Source organism: Heptranchias perlo, unplaced genomic scaffold (genome assembly GCF_035084215.1).
Source record: "Heptranchias perlo isolate sHepPer1 unplaced genomic scaffold, sHepPer1.hap1 HAP1_SCAFFOLD_414, whole genome shotgun sequence".
In the NCBI taxonomy this organism is placed as follows: domain Eukaryota; kingdom Metazoa; phylum Chordata; class Chondrichthyes; order Hexanchiformes; family Hexanchidae; genus Heptranchias; species Heptranchias perlo.
The window spans coordinates 41,041-55,667 of record NW_027139426.1 but is presented as its reverse complement, the minus strand read 5'-3'; the positions used below and the strand labels follow the sequence as shown (position 1 = coordinate 55,667).

The 14,627-nt window shown below is 43.3% G+C and overlaps 1 non-coding gene across 1 annotated transcript; it reads left to right on the top strand.

Moving 5' to 3' along the window:
• The first annotated feature begins 10,070 nt into the window (after nt 1-10,070).
• Nucleotides 10,071-10,164, top strand: trnay-gua (transfer RNA tyrosine (anticodon GUA)). Its single transcript has 2 exons — nt 10,071-10,107; nt 10,129-10,164. It is a non-coding gene; the product is annotated as a tRNA-Tyr (tRNA).
• Nucleotides 10,165-14,627: the final 4,463 nt, after the last annotated feature.

Genomic DNA, 14,627 nt, shown 5'->3' with positions numbered 1-14,627 from the left:
AGTGTAGGGATAAAATGGATTAATTCAGGACAGACAGCAGGGATTATTGGAGGAAATAACACAGTGTTGGGATAAAATGGATTAATTCAGGACAGACAGCAGGGAATATTGGAGGAAATAACACAGTGTAGGGATAAAATGGATTTATTCAGGACAGACAGCAGGGAATATTGGAGGAAATAACACAGTGCAGGGATAAAATGGATTAATTCAGGACAGACAGCAGGGATTATTGGAGGGAATAACACAGTGTAGGGATAAAATGGATTAATTCAGGACAGACAGCAGGGAATATTGGAGGAAATAACACAGTGTAGGGATAAAATGGATTAATTCAGGACAGACAGCAGGGAATATTGGAGGAAATAACACAGTGTAGGGATAAAATGGATAAATTCAGGACAGACAGCCGGGAATATTGGAGGAAATAACACAGTGTAGGGATAAAATGGATTAATTCAGGACAGACAGCAGGGATTATTGGAGGAAATAACACAGTGTAGGGATAAAATGGATTAATTCAGGACAGACAGCAGGGAATATTGGAGGAAATAACACAGTGTAGGGATAAAATGGATTAATTCAGGACAGACAGCAGGGATTATTGGAGGGAATAACACAGTGTATGGATAAAATGGATTAATTCAGGACAGACAGCAGGGATTATTGGAGGGAATAACACAGTGCAGGGATAAAATGGATTAATTCAGGACAGACAGCAGGGAATATTGGAGGGAATAACACAGTGTTGGGATAAAATGGATTAATTCAGGACAGACAGCAGGGAATATTGGAGGAAATAACACAGTGTAGGGATAAAATGGATTAATTCAGGACAGACAGCAGGGAATATTGGAGGAAATAACACAGTGTAGGGATAAAATGGATTAATTCAGGACAGACAGCAGGGATTATTGGAGGAAATAACACAGTGTAGGGATAAAATGGATTAATTCAGGACAGACAGCAGGGAATATTGGAGGAAATAACACAGTGTAGGGATAAAATGGATTAATTCAGGACAGACAGCAGGGAATATTGGAGGAAATAACACAGTGTAGGGATAAAATGGATTAATTCAGGACAGACAGCAGGGAATATTGGAGGAAATAACACAGTGTAGGGATAAAATGGATTAATTCAGGACAGACAGCAGGGAATATTGGAGGAAATAACACAGTGTAGGGATAAAATGGATTAATTCAGGACAGACAGCAGGGATTATTGGAGGAAATAACACAGTGTAGGGATAAAATGGATTAATTCAGGACAGACAGCAGGGATTATTGGAGGAAATAACACAGTGTAGGGATAAAATGGATTAATTCAGGACAGACAGCAGGGATTATTGGAGGGAATAACACAGTGTAGGGATAAAATGGATTAATTCAGGACAGACAGCAGGGATTATTGGAGGGAATAACACAGTGTAGGGATAAAATGGATTAATTCAGGACAGACAGCAGGGAATATTGGAGGAAATAACACAGTGTAGGGATAAAATGGATTAATTCAGGACAGACAGCAGGGAATATTGGAGGAAATAACACAGTGTAGGGATAAAATGGATTAATTCAGGACAGACAGCAGGGAATATTGGAGGAAATAACACAGTGTAGGGATAAAATGGATTAATTCAGGACAGACAGCAGGGAATATTGGAGGAAATAACACAGTGTAGGGATAAAATGGATTAATTCAGGACAGACAGCAGGGATTATTGGAGGGAATAACACAGTGTATGGATAAAATGGATTAATTCAGGACAGACAGCAGGGATTATTGGAGGGAATAACACAGTGCAGGGATAAAATGGATTAATTCAGGACAGACAGCAGGGAATATTGGAGGGAATAACACAGTGTAGGGATAAAATGGATTAATTCAGGACAGACAGCAGGGAATATTGGAGGAAATAACACAGTGTAGGGATAAAATGGATTAATTCAGGACAGACAGCAGGGAATATTGGAGGAAATAACACAGTGTAGGGATAAAATGGATTAATTCAGGACAGACAGCAGGGATTATTGGAGGAAATAACACAGTGTAGGGATAAAATGGATTAATTCAGGACAGACAGCAGGGAATATTGGAGGAAATAACACAGTGTAGGGATAAAATGGATTAATTCAGGACAGACAGCAGGGAATATTGGAGGAAATAACACAGTGTAGGGATAAAATGGATTAATTCAGGACAGACAGCAGGGAATATTGGAGGAAATAACACAGTGTAGGGATAAAATGGATTAATTCAGGACAGACAGCAGGGAATATTGGAGGAAATAACACAGTGTAGGGATAAAATGGATTAATTCAGGACAGACAGCAGGGATTATTGGAGGAAATAACACAGTGTAGGGATAAAATGGATTAATTCAGGACAGACAGCAGGGATTATTGGAGGAAATAACACAGTGTAGGGATAAAATGGATTAATTCAGGACAGACAGCAGGGATTATTGGAGGGAATAACACAGTGTAGGGATAAAATGGATTAATTCAGGACAGACAGCAGGGAATATTGGAGGAAATAACACAGTGTAGGGATAAAATGGATTAATTCAGGACAGACAGCAGGGATTATTGGAGGGAATAACACAGTGCAGGGATAAAATGGATTAATTCAGGACAGACAGCAGGGAATATTGGAGGAAATAAAACAGTGTAGGGATAAAATGGATTAATTCAGGACAGACAGCAGGGATTATTGGAGGGAATAACACAGTGTAGGGATAAAATGGATTAATTCAGGACAGACAGCAGGGAATATTGGAGGAAATAACACAGTGCAGGGATAAAATGGATTAATTCAGGACAGACAGCAGGGAATATTGGAGGAAATAACACAGTGTAGGGATAAAATGGATTAATTCAGGACAGACAGCAGGGAATATTGGAGGAAATAACACAGTGTAGGGATAAAATGGATTAATTCAGGACAGACAGCAGGGATTATTGGAGGAAATAACACAGTGTAGGGATAAAATGGATTAATTCAGGACAGACAGCAGGGATTATTGGAGGAAATAACACAGTGTAGGGATAAAATGAATTAATTCAGGACAGACAGCAGGGATTATTGGAGGGAATAACACAGTGTAGGGATAAAATGGATTAATTCAGGACAGACAGCAGGGAATATTGGAGGAAATAACACAGTGTAGGGATAAAATGGATTAATTCAGGACAGACAGCAGGGAATATTGGAGGAAATAACACAGTGTAGGGATAAAATGGATTAATTCAGGACAGACAGCAGGGAATATTGGAGGAAATAACACAGTGTAGGGATAAAATGGATTAATTCAGGACAGACAGCAGGGATTATTGGAGGAAATAACACAGTGTAGGGATAAAATGGATTAATTCAGGACAGACAGCAGGGATTATTGGAGGAAATAACACAGTGTAGGGATAAAATGAATTAATTCAGGACAGACAGCAGGGATTATTGGAGGGAATAACACAGTGTAGGGATAAAATGGATTAATTCAGGACAGACAGCAGGGAATATTGGAGGGAATAACACAGTGTAGGGATAAAATGGATTAATTCAGGACAGACAGCAGGGAATATTGGAGGAAATAACACAGTGTAGGGATAAAATGGATTAATTCAGGACAGACAGCAGGGAATATTGGAGGGAATAACACAGTGTAGGGATAAAATGGATTAATTCAGGACAGACAGCAGGGAATATTGGAGGGAATAACACAGTGTAGGGATAAAATGGATTAATTCAGGACAGACAGCAGGGAATATTGGAGGAAATAACACAGTGTAGGGATAAAATGGATTAATTCAGGACAGACAGCAGGGATTATTGCAGCAAATAACACAGTGTGGGGATAAAATGGATTAATTCAGGACAGACAGCAGGGAATATTGGAGGAAATAACAAAGTGTGGGGATAAAATGGATTAATTCAGGACAGACAGCAGGGATTATTGGAGGAAATAACACAGTGTAGGGATAAAATGGATTAATTCAGGACAGACAGCAGGGATTATTGGAGGAAATAACACAGTGTAGGGATAAAATTGATTAATTCAGGACAGACAGCAGGGATTATTGGAGGGAATAACACAGTGTAGGGATAAAATTGATTAATTCAGGACAGACAGCAGGGATTATTGGAGGAAATAACAGTGTAGGGATAAAATGGATTAATTCAGGACAGACAGCAGGGATTATTGGAGGAAATAACACAGTGTAGGGATAAAATGGATTAATTCAGGACAGACAGCAGGGATTATTGGAGGGAATAACACAGTGTAGGGATAAAATGGATTAATTCAGGACAGACAGCAGGGAATATTGGAGGGAATAACACAGTGTAGGGATAAAATGGATTAATTCAGGACAGACAGCAGGGAATATTGGAGGAAATAACACAGTGTAGGGATAAAATGGATTAATTCAGGACAGACAGCAGGGAATATTGGAGGGAATAACACAGTGTAGGGATAAAATGGATTAATTCAGGACAGACAGCAGGGAATATTGGAGGGAATAACACAGTGTAGGGATAAAATGGATTAATTCAGGACAGACAGCAGGGATTATTGGAGGCAATAACACAGTGTGGGGATAAAATGGATTAATTCAGGACTGACAGCAGGGATTATTGGAGGAAATAACACAGTGTAGGGATAAAATGGATTAATTCAGGACAGACAGCAGGGATTATTGGAGGCAATAACACAGTGTGGGGATAAAATGGATTAATTCAGGACTGACAGCAGGGAATATTGGAGGAAATAACACAGTGTAGGGATAAAATGGATTAATTCAGGACAGACAGCAGGGAATATTGGAGGAAATAACACAGTGTAGGGATAAAATGGATTAATTCAGGACAGACAGCAGGGAATATTGGAGGGAATAACACAGTGTAGGGATAAAATGGATTAATTCAGGACAGACAGCAGGGAATATTGGAGGCAATAACACAGTGTGGGGATAAAATGGATTAATTCAGGACTGACAGCAGGGAATATTGGAGGAAATAACACAGTTTAGGGATAAAATGGATTAATTCAGGACAGACAGCAGGGAATATTGGAGGAAATAACACAGTGTAGGGATAAAATGGATTAATTCAGGACTGACAGCAGGGAATATTGGAGGAAATAACACAGTGTAGGGATAAAATGGATTAATTCAGGACAGACAGCAGGGAATATTGGAGGAAATAACACAGTGTAGGGATAAAATGGATTAATTCAGGACAGACAGCAGGGATTATTGGAGGAAATAACACAGTGTAGGGATAAAATTGATTAATTCAGGACAGACAGCAGGGATTATTGGAGGAAATAACACAGTGTAGGGATAAAATGGATTAATTCAGGACAGACAGCAGGGATTATTGGAGGAAATAACACAGTGTAGGGATAAAATGGATTAATTCAGGACAGACAGCAGGGATTATTGGAGGAAATAACACAGTGTAGGGATAAAATGGATTAATTCAGGACTGACAGCAGGGAATATTGGAGGGAATAACACAGTGTAGGGAGAAAATGGATTAATTCAGGACAGACAGCAGGGATTATTGGAGGGAATAACACAGTGTAGGGATAAAATGGATTAATTCAGGACAGACAGCAGGGATTATTGGAGGGAATAACACAGTGTAGGGATAAAATGGATTAATTCAGGACAGACAGCAGGGATTATTGGAGGAAATAACACAGTGTGCGGATAAAATGCAATGGATGTTTTGAAGATGGATTGTTAAAAAGTGTTTGATAAGATGCCGGACAGGAGGCTTGTTGATCAGATTAAAGCTCACGGTATTACAGGGAGTGGGTCAGTGTGGATGGGAAGTTTGATGAAGGGCAGAGTATTGGTTAATGGATGTTTTTCAGACTGTGGGGATGTAAACAGTGGTGTCCCCCAGGGGCAGTGTTGGGACCATTGCTCTTCTCAATACAGAGCAATGACCTGGGCTTGGGTACAAGGGCATAAGATCAACATTTCCTGACAACACCAAGATAGGGAGCATTAAGAACTGTGAAGAGGAATGTTAGAAACTTCAGTGTGACATCGGAACATTAGGAACAGGAGTAGGCCATTCAGCCCCTCGAGCCTGTTCCACCATTCAGTGAGATTGGTGTCAGTGACTGTGGGGTTGGTTTATATCAGAGTGGAGGAGATTGGTGTCAGTGACTGGGTTCAGGAACTGGAATTAACAATTTAGCCCCTCAATTCTGCTCCGCCATTCAATTGGATCAGGACTAATCTGTGCCACAACTCCATTTACTCTTCTTTGCTCCATGTCCCTTTCAACCCTCACACAACACAAATCTATCAATCTCAATCTTGAACATTTCAATCGAGCCCCAGCATCCACAGCCTTTCGGGGAAGTGAGTTTGTAATTTCCACCACCCTTTGTGTCAAAAATTGCTGCCTTATTTTGCTCTTAAATGACCCAGCTCTCATTTTAACATCATCAAGAAGTTTGCAGATGGAGTATAATGTGGGGAAATGTGAATGTTTTCACTTTGGTCGGAAGAATCGAAAAGCAGAATAGTTTTTGAATAGGTGAGAGACTAAGAAATGTTGTTGTTGAGAGAGATTTCGGTGTCCTTGTACACAGATCACAGAAAGTTAATATGCAGGTCCAGCAAACAATTAGGAAAGCAAATGGCATGTTGGCCTTTATTGCAATGGTGTTGGAGTCTAAGAGTAAGGAAGTCTTGCTGCAATTATATCGGGCTTTGGTGAGACCACACCTGGAGCACTGTATACAGTTGTGGTCTCCTTACCTGAGGAAGGATATACTTGCCTTAGAAGGGGTGCAACGAAGGTTCACTAGATTGATTCCTGGGATGAGAGAGTTCTTGTATGAGGAGAGAGTGAGCAGAATGGCCCTATATTCTCCGGAGTTTAGAAGAATGAGAGGTGATCTCATTGAAATGTCTCAAATTCTTGGAGGGCTTGACAGGGTAGATGCTGAGAGGCTGTTTCCCCTTGCTGGAGAATCTAGAACTTGGGGACATAGTCTCGGGATAAGGGATCGGCCATTTAGGACTGAGATGAGGAAAAATTTCTTCACTCAGAGGGTTGTGAATATTTGGAATTCTCTACCCCAGAGGGCTGTGGATGCTCAGTCATTAAATATATTCAAGAATGAGATCGAGAGATTTTTGGACACCGAGGGAATCAAACAATCGGGCAGGAAAGTGGAGTCAAGGTAGAAGATCAGCCATGTTCTTACTGAATGGCAGAGCAGGCTCGAGGGGCCATATGGCCCACTCCTGCTCCTATTTCTTATTCCCTCTTGTTCTGAATTCCCCCTCCAGAAGAAATCATTTTTCTGCATTTTTTTTATTCGTTCATGGGACGTGAGCAACGCTGGCAAGGCCAGCATTTTATTGCGCATTCCTAATTGCCCTTGAAAAAGTGGTGGTGAGCCGCCTTCTTGAACCGCTGCAGACCGTGTGGTGACGGTTCTCCCATAGTGCAGTTAGGAAGGGAGTTCCAGGATTGTGATACAGCGACGATGAAGGAACGGTGATATATTTCCAAGTCGGGATGGTGTGTGACTTGGAGGGGAACGTGCAGGTAGTGTTGTTCCCATGTGCCAGCTGCTCTTGTCCTTCTAGGTGGTAGAGATCGCAGGTTTGGGAGGTGCTGTCGAAGAAGCCTTGGTGAGTTGCTGCAGTGCATCCTGTGGGTGATACACACTGCAGCCACAGTGCACCAGTGGTGAAGGGAGTGAATGTTTAGGGTGGTGGATGGGGTGCCAATCAAGCGGGCTGCTTTGTCCTGGATGGTGTCGAGCTTCTTGAGTGTTGTTGGAGCTGCACTCATCCAGGCAAGTGGAGAGTGTTCCATCAAACTCCTGACTTGTGCCTTGTAGATGGTGGAAAGGCTTTGGGGAGTCAGGAGGCGAGTTACTCGCCGCAGAATACCCAGCCTCTGATCTGCTCTTGTAGCCACAATATTTTTGTGGCTGATCCAGTTGAGTTTCTGATCAATGAAGACCCCCAGGATGTTGATGGAGGGGGATTCAGCGATGGTAATGACGTTGAATGTCAAGGGGAGGTGGTTAGACTCTTTCTTTTTGAAAATAGTCATTGCCTGGTGTTTGTCTGGCGCGAAGGTTACTTGCCCCTTATCAGCCAAGCCTGGATGTTGTCCAGGTCTTGCTGCATGTGGGCACGGACTGCTTCATTATTTGAAGGGTTGCGAATGGAACTGAACACTGTGCAGTCATCAGCGAACATCCCCATTTCTGACCTTATAATGGAGGGAAGGTCATTGATGAAGCAGCTGAAGATGGTTGGGCCTAGGACACTGCCCTGAGGAACTCCTGCAGCAATGTCCTGGGGCCGAGATGATTGGCCTCCAACAACCACGACCATCTTCCTTTGTGCTAGGTATGACTCCAGCCTGACCTTATTGAATCATTTTATTATTTTAAACACCTCGATGAGGTCACATCTCAATGTTTTAAACTCATGGGAATAAAAATCAAGTTTATGCCACCTATCCTCATAATTTAACCCTTTTAACCCCGGCATCATTCTGGTGAATCTGCACTGGACCTTTTCTAAGGCCGATTTATCTCTCCCTCGGTTCGGTGCCCAGTTCTCCAGGTGGGGTCTGACCAAGGTTCATTACAACTGAAGCATCACTTCTGTATTCCAACCCCACTCGAGATAAAGGTCAACATTCAATTAGACTTGTTGATTATTGTCAAGATTTGTAAGGTATTTGCAAAGGATTCGAGGGGATCTTAGAGTTGGGATTTTTCTTTATTCTGTCCACTCAAGGAGTTTGATAACAGACTTACTCCTTTGAATTTAGTGCTGGATTATTGGGCCGTGATGTGTTTACTTGTTTGTATTTTGTTAAATACATTTGCTGAGTGTATTTAAATTGAAGACAAGATTCCCAGGCCTGATGCTCTATTCACACATCGAAGGTGAGAGAGATGCTGTGGGACACACGATAAGTCCAGTCGCTGAAAGTGATTCACAGACTGGGTTTTGTGTTTAGTGATCCCGGGTACATTACTGATACCTTCCCTGGATCCCAAGGCTGGGAGAGGCACTCGGGAAGGACCGGGGAGCTGGGACTTGGCCATGAGAGTAATTGAAGGGATGAGAACTGAAATAATCTACAGTGAGAAAGGAGAAAAGGCAAAATAATCGGTAATGAGGACATCAATTAGTCTCTTATCTTGAATTCATCAAGTAATTGACCCATTCTGTTTGAAACAAAGTTGATTTATTTGACATCGATCCAGAATATTGAATTTCAGCCCAGTTATAGCGGTTATTAACATCAGCAGAAACAAATCCCAACTTCCAGAATGATGTTCTGCTGCTGAAACCCTCATCCGTGCCTTTGTTTACCTCCAGACTCGACTATTCCAATGCTCTCCAGGCCCGGCCTTCCACTTTACACCCTCCGTAAACTTGAACCCCCAATCTCCAGATCAATAATCAGTCCCATTATTCATTGTGTCACTGGCCCAGGCTGTGGAGAACACGGAGCAGCTCCCACTCCCACAGCACTGCGGTATGAGCAGGTACCGAGTTAGCCTCAGTCATGAGCACTGGAATCCACGAGTCCGGGTGTGTCAAAGGTGCACGGTGAACAATCACCAAAGTGAAACATTTTTCCGCTTCCCTTCGATACCTCAGCTGGTCGAGCGACAAGACTGTCGTGGAAAATAAGACAAAGTCATCCTTCCGTCATTTGTTCAATTCCTGCTCGAAGGAGAATGTGTGATTTTGCAATAAGCAGCAATAAGTTCAAGGTCGCTCTCTGAACTTTACAGGCACCTCACAGATTAACATGTTGCCATGAAGGCACAGGACGCCTCTTTTCCTTTCTCAAACCTGAAAACTTTCTGTGTCTGCCCAAACAAGGCTGCTCTGCCTCTGCTCACCAGCAGGGAGCGCTTTTGAGCAGCAATACTTCAAAACACTCAGCTCTCGCTTTCAGGCAAAAGAAGTCTTCGATCAGCACCGGACTCCACGAGTCTGAACGTGTCAACAGGCGCACGGTGAACAATCACCAAAGACAGCACTGTTTATCACTTCCCTTCGATAGCTCAGCTGGTAGAGCGGAGGACTGTAGTGAATAAAACAAAATAAAGTCATCCTTAGGTCGCTGGTTCAATTCCGGCTCGAAGGAGTGAGTGTGATTTTGGAACAAGCAGCAATTACCTCAAGGTCGCTCTCTGAACTTCACAGGCAGCTCACAGATTAACATGTTGCCACTCAGGCACAGGACACCTCTTCTCCTTTCCAAAACCGAAAAGCTTTCTGTGTCTGACCGAGCACGGCTGTTTCACTCGAGCATTTCCCTCTGCTCACCAGCAGGGAGTGCCTTTGAGCAGCAACACTTCAAATCGCCCTCAATTTCAGGCAAAATGGTCTTCGATCAGTCAGTCAGTCAGGGCTCTCGCTGCTCCTCGAGCTCGGGCGGCTGTTGCTTTCCGGTGACCTCGTCTTCCTTCCGCAGGCTCGGGCTCTTCTCAGCATCATTCATGATTACTGTGGCTTCCCGTTCTGCTGTTCCTCACTTGCTGATGCTCGATACCGCCGATTGGAGCAAAGTATTTAATATATTCAGGGAGCGGCAACCCAAGGCAAGATTTCTCTGATGGTCTTCGAGCAGCTTGAAGGCGAGTGAGAGGCAGGAACTGTGAGGGGTGATTTACAAACAGCAAACGAGGAATTAGCTCAACTGGTGGAGCGCTCACTTGGCCTGTGAGAAGTAGCGGGATCGTTGATTATATTCTCCACTCACCGTTTGTCTTGGGGCAATTATACAGAAACAAGAGTGTTGTCAGTGAGTCCATCGCCCATGGACTTCCGAAACTTCACTGTGTGTTTGGGTACAGAGAGATCAAGGGGCAGCAAATCTTTTGATGTGCTGCAGTAAGCAAAAGTTCTTGATTTTGCTATGCAGCAAAGATGGAAAGATGAGGTGAGAGATGGAAAAAAAGCTTCGTAATCCTTGATGCCTTCTCTGAAGATTGAATTCAGGACCTTCAGATTATGACACTGATGCACTGCTTGCTGCACTGAGAAGGCACTTACCAGGTGTGGAGCCAGGCAGCACCACCAAGTCGGACAGCTTGCAAGGTATTGAAGGTCATAAAATTTTGCATAAAAAAATCCAAGCCAGGTAGGAATCGAACCTAATGCGTTATCCATTGCACCACTGGCCCAGATTATAACGAATTAGTAGCAGTGGGAGGCAGTGGGCATGGCGGAGGTACTAAATAAATACATTGCATCTGTCTTTCCCAAGGAAGAAGACGCTGCCAGAATGTCAGTAAAGGAAGATGTTGTAGAGATACTGGATTGGCTAAAAATTTATAAAGAGGAGGTACTGGAAAGGCTGGCTGTACTTAAAGTAGATCCGTCATCTGGTCCGGATGGGATGCATCCTCGGTTGCTGAGGGAAGTAACGGTGGAAATTGCAGAGGTACTGGCAAAAAACCTCCAAACATCCTTAGATATGGGGGTGATGCCAGAGGACTGGAGAATTGCAAATGTTACACCCCTGTTCAAGAAAGGGTGAAAGAAAAAATCCAGCAACGACTGACCAGTCAGTTTAACCTCGGTAGTGGAGAAAGTTCTAGCAACGATAATCCGGGACAGAATTAGCAGTCAATTGGACAAGGATTAGGGAAAGCCAGCACGGATTTGATAAAGGCAAATCGTGTTTAATTAAATTGATACAGTTTTTTGATGAGGCAACAGAGAGTCGATGAGGGCAATGCAGTTAATGTGGTGTGTATGGACTTCGAAAAGGCGTCAGATAAAGTGCCGCATAATGGGTTTGTCATCAAGATTGAAGCCCATGGAATAAAAGGGGCAGTAGCAGCATGGATACAGAATTGGCTAAATAACAGGAAACAGAGTGTAGTGGTGAACGGTTGTTTTTCGGAATGGAGGGAGGTGTACAGTGGTGTTCCCCAAGGGTCGGTGCTGGGACCACTGCTTTCCTTGATATACATTAATGACTTGGACTTGGGGATACAGGGCACAATTTCCAAATTCTTGCTACCAAAATGCTCCACTTCACTGTCATCTGCATTAAAATTCATCGGCCAATTATACACCCATTTTGCAAGTTTATTGATGTATTTTGTATTTGGTCGCAATCTTCATCAATATTATCCAAACTCCACCCCACCCCGCCAATCTGGTGTCATCTGTAAATTTTGAAATTGTACTTCCGATTCCCGAGTCCAATTCGTTGATGTGAATTGTGAACAGTGGTCCCAGAACCAATCCTTGTGGAGCCCCACTTTCCACCTTATACAGTGTGAGTCGCTACAATTAACCCCACTCTCTGTTTTAGAGCAGTCGTCAAGAGAAACTTCTTTACATAGGGAGTAGGCAGTCTGTGGAATTCACTTCCACGGTTAGTGTTTGGGGCACACAGTTCTGTAATGACAAGTGGTCCTCATGTTTTTATCCAAGACAGGCCTCAGCCCAGTCATTTACTCTAAATGTTGGTGCAATAGTTCAAGCTCAGAGGTGCCAGGTATCGGGAGCAGCAGTCGCTGTAAATAAAATCTAAATGTAAGTAAATACCAATACAGTTCATCTTCATCTATTTCTAGTTTAATAACTTTTGCTGAATGTGGCCCAGGCCAAGTGCCAGTATATCGGGTCAGGTTCACCATAGGAAATGAGTTTGACATCCCTGAGAGAGACAATGTGAACCGGATTACCCTCATCCACTAACCCAGCAACTTCTTTAAAAAACTCAAGCAAGTTTGTAAGACACCATTTTCTTTCCCAGAAGCCGTGTTGAGTATCTCCAATGGCTCCCTCTCTTTCCCCGTGATCATAAACAGCATCTCTTAGGATCCCTTCAAGCATCTTCCCTCTGATCGAGGTCACACTGATGGGCCTGTCATTCCCCGGCTCTGATTTGTCCCCTTTAATGAAAATGGGAACTACATGAGCTCCCTTCCTATCTCAGGGGACAATCCCTGACTCTATTGAGCTGTTGAAGATACAGGCAAGGGGCTCACAGAGCACCCGTCCCATCTCTTTAAACACCCAGGGGTGGATATCATCTGGACCTGGAGCACAATGCATTTTGAGAGTTCATATTTTATCCAAAGTGACATCCCATTCTATTTTAATATTTATGATGTTATTGTTGACAGCACATCCCACAGCTGGAATCTGAACATCATCCACAGGAGTGTAGACTGATGAGAAATAGTCATTCAACAGCTCTGCCATCGCCCGGGAATCTGTCCTGAACTGTCTTTCAGTGGCCCTAAAGCATCTTTAATGGTCTTCTGACTCCTGACGTAGCTGGAGAGACATTTGCTATTATTCTCAGAATTGTGTACCATCTTCTTTTCCAAAGATCTCTGAGCTTCTCTAATGGCTGCTTTTGTCTCCCTCGATTGTGGGTGATATTTGACCCAATTCTCCTGCAAACTGAATTCATCCTGATCCGATCTGGGTTAAATGTAAGACAGTTCGGGGAGTCAGGAATCATTCACCGCTGGACCCACACTGAGAGGTAAAACCCCAGACGGTTCCTTCGTAAGGATTCCTCTGGTACCTCAGCATATCTTTGTCAGCTATCTTACAATCCACTCCTGGAGGCCCCACTCCCTGAGCCTACAACCTTCAGCAGGGTCAGTGGTGGAGTTCCGCAGTGGGAGTGATCCCAGAGTAACTGTCGGGATCGCTCCCACCCTGTGGATGGTCCAGATCGTGTATTTTTAGTGATCCTGGTGTCTAACACGCGCACATCAATAAAACCGGGAATTCTGGAAACACACTGCAGGTCCTTCTTTATCTGGAGATCAAATGACTGTTGTATAATTGTACCAGCAGTTAACAGGCTCCTGGGAACTCCTCCCTCTGCTATTTTAATTCAGACTTTAAATCATTTATTTTAAATGGGTTTATTTTAAATGAGTCAATGCCTGCCTTAAATGGTAGACTCAGGACTGTCACACAAACAGGTTAAATCTTCATAGAATAATTACCACAGTCATTTTTAAACTGGACGCCGCACGGTGACTTTGCTGTCAGTGAAGAGAGACGAGAAAGACCAAAGTGCCGTTTGCCCCTCTCAGTGTGGCCCTGAAGGACTGTGTCCAGGCTGAAGTTCTGTTCCCTCCGGACGATCCTCCCCCCTGATTGTCCTTTCTGAGCTCCAGTCAGGTGATGCTAAACACTCAGGTGGGAAAGACCAAAATCTACAACAAGGGTTTAAAACAAAGCTGATTTATTTAACAGATATCCAGAATATTAAACTCCAGCCCAGTTATAGGGGTTATTAACATCAGGAGAAACAAACCCCAACTGTCAGAATGAACATGGTTCAGTCCAGGATGGGATTAACAGCAGAATCCAACCCCTGCAGTCATATGTGAACTCGCTGGAGTCTCAGCACGTGTGATGACTGAGTGAATCCCTTCCCACACACGGAGCAGGTGAACAGTCTCTCCCCAGTGTGAGTGCGTCGATATCTCAGCAGATCATTTCTGATTTTAAATCTTTTCTCACAGTCAGAACATTTAAAGGTCTCTCTTCAGTGTGAACTCGCTGGTGTGACAGAAGGAGGGATGACCGAGTGAATCTCTTCTTTCACACAGAGCA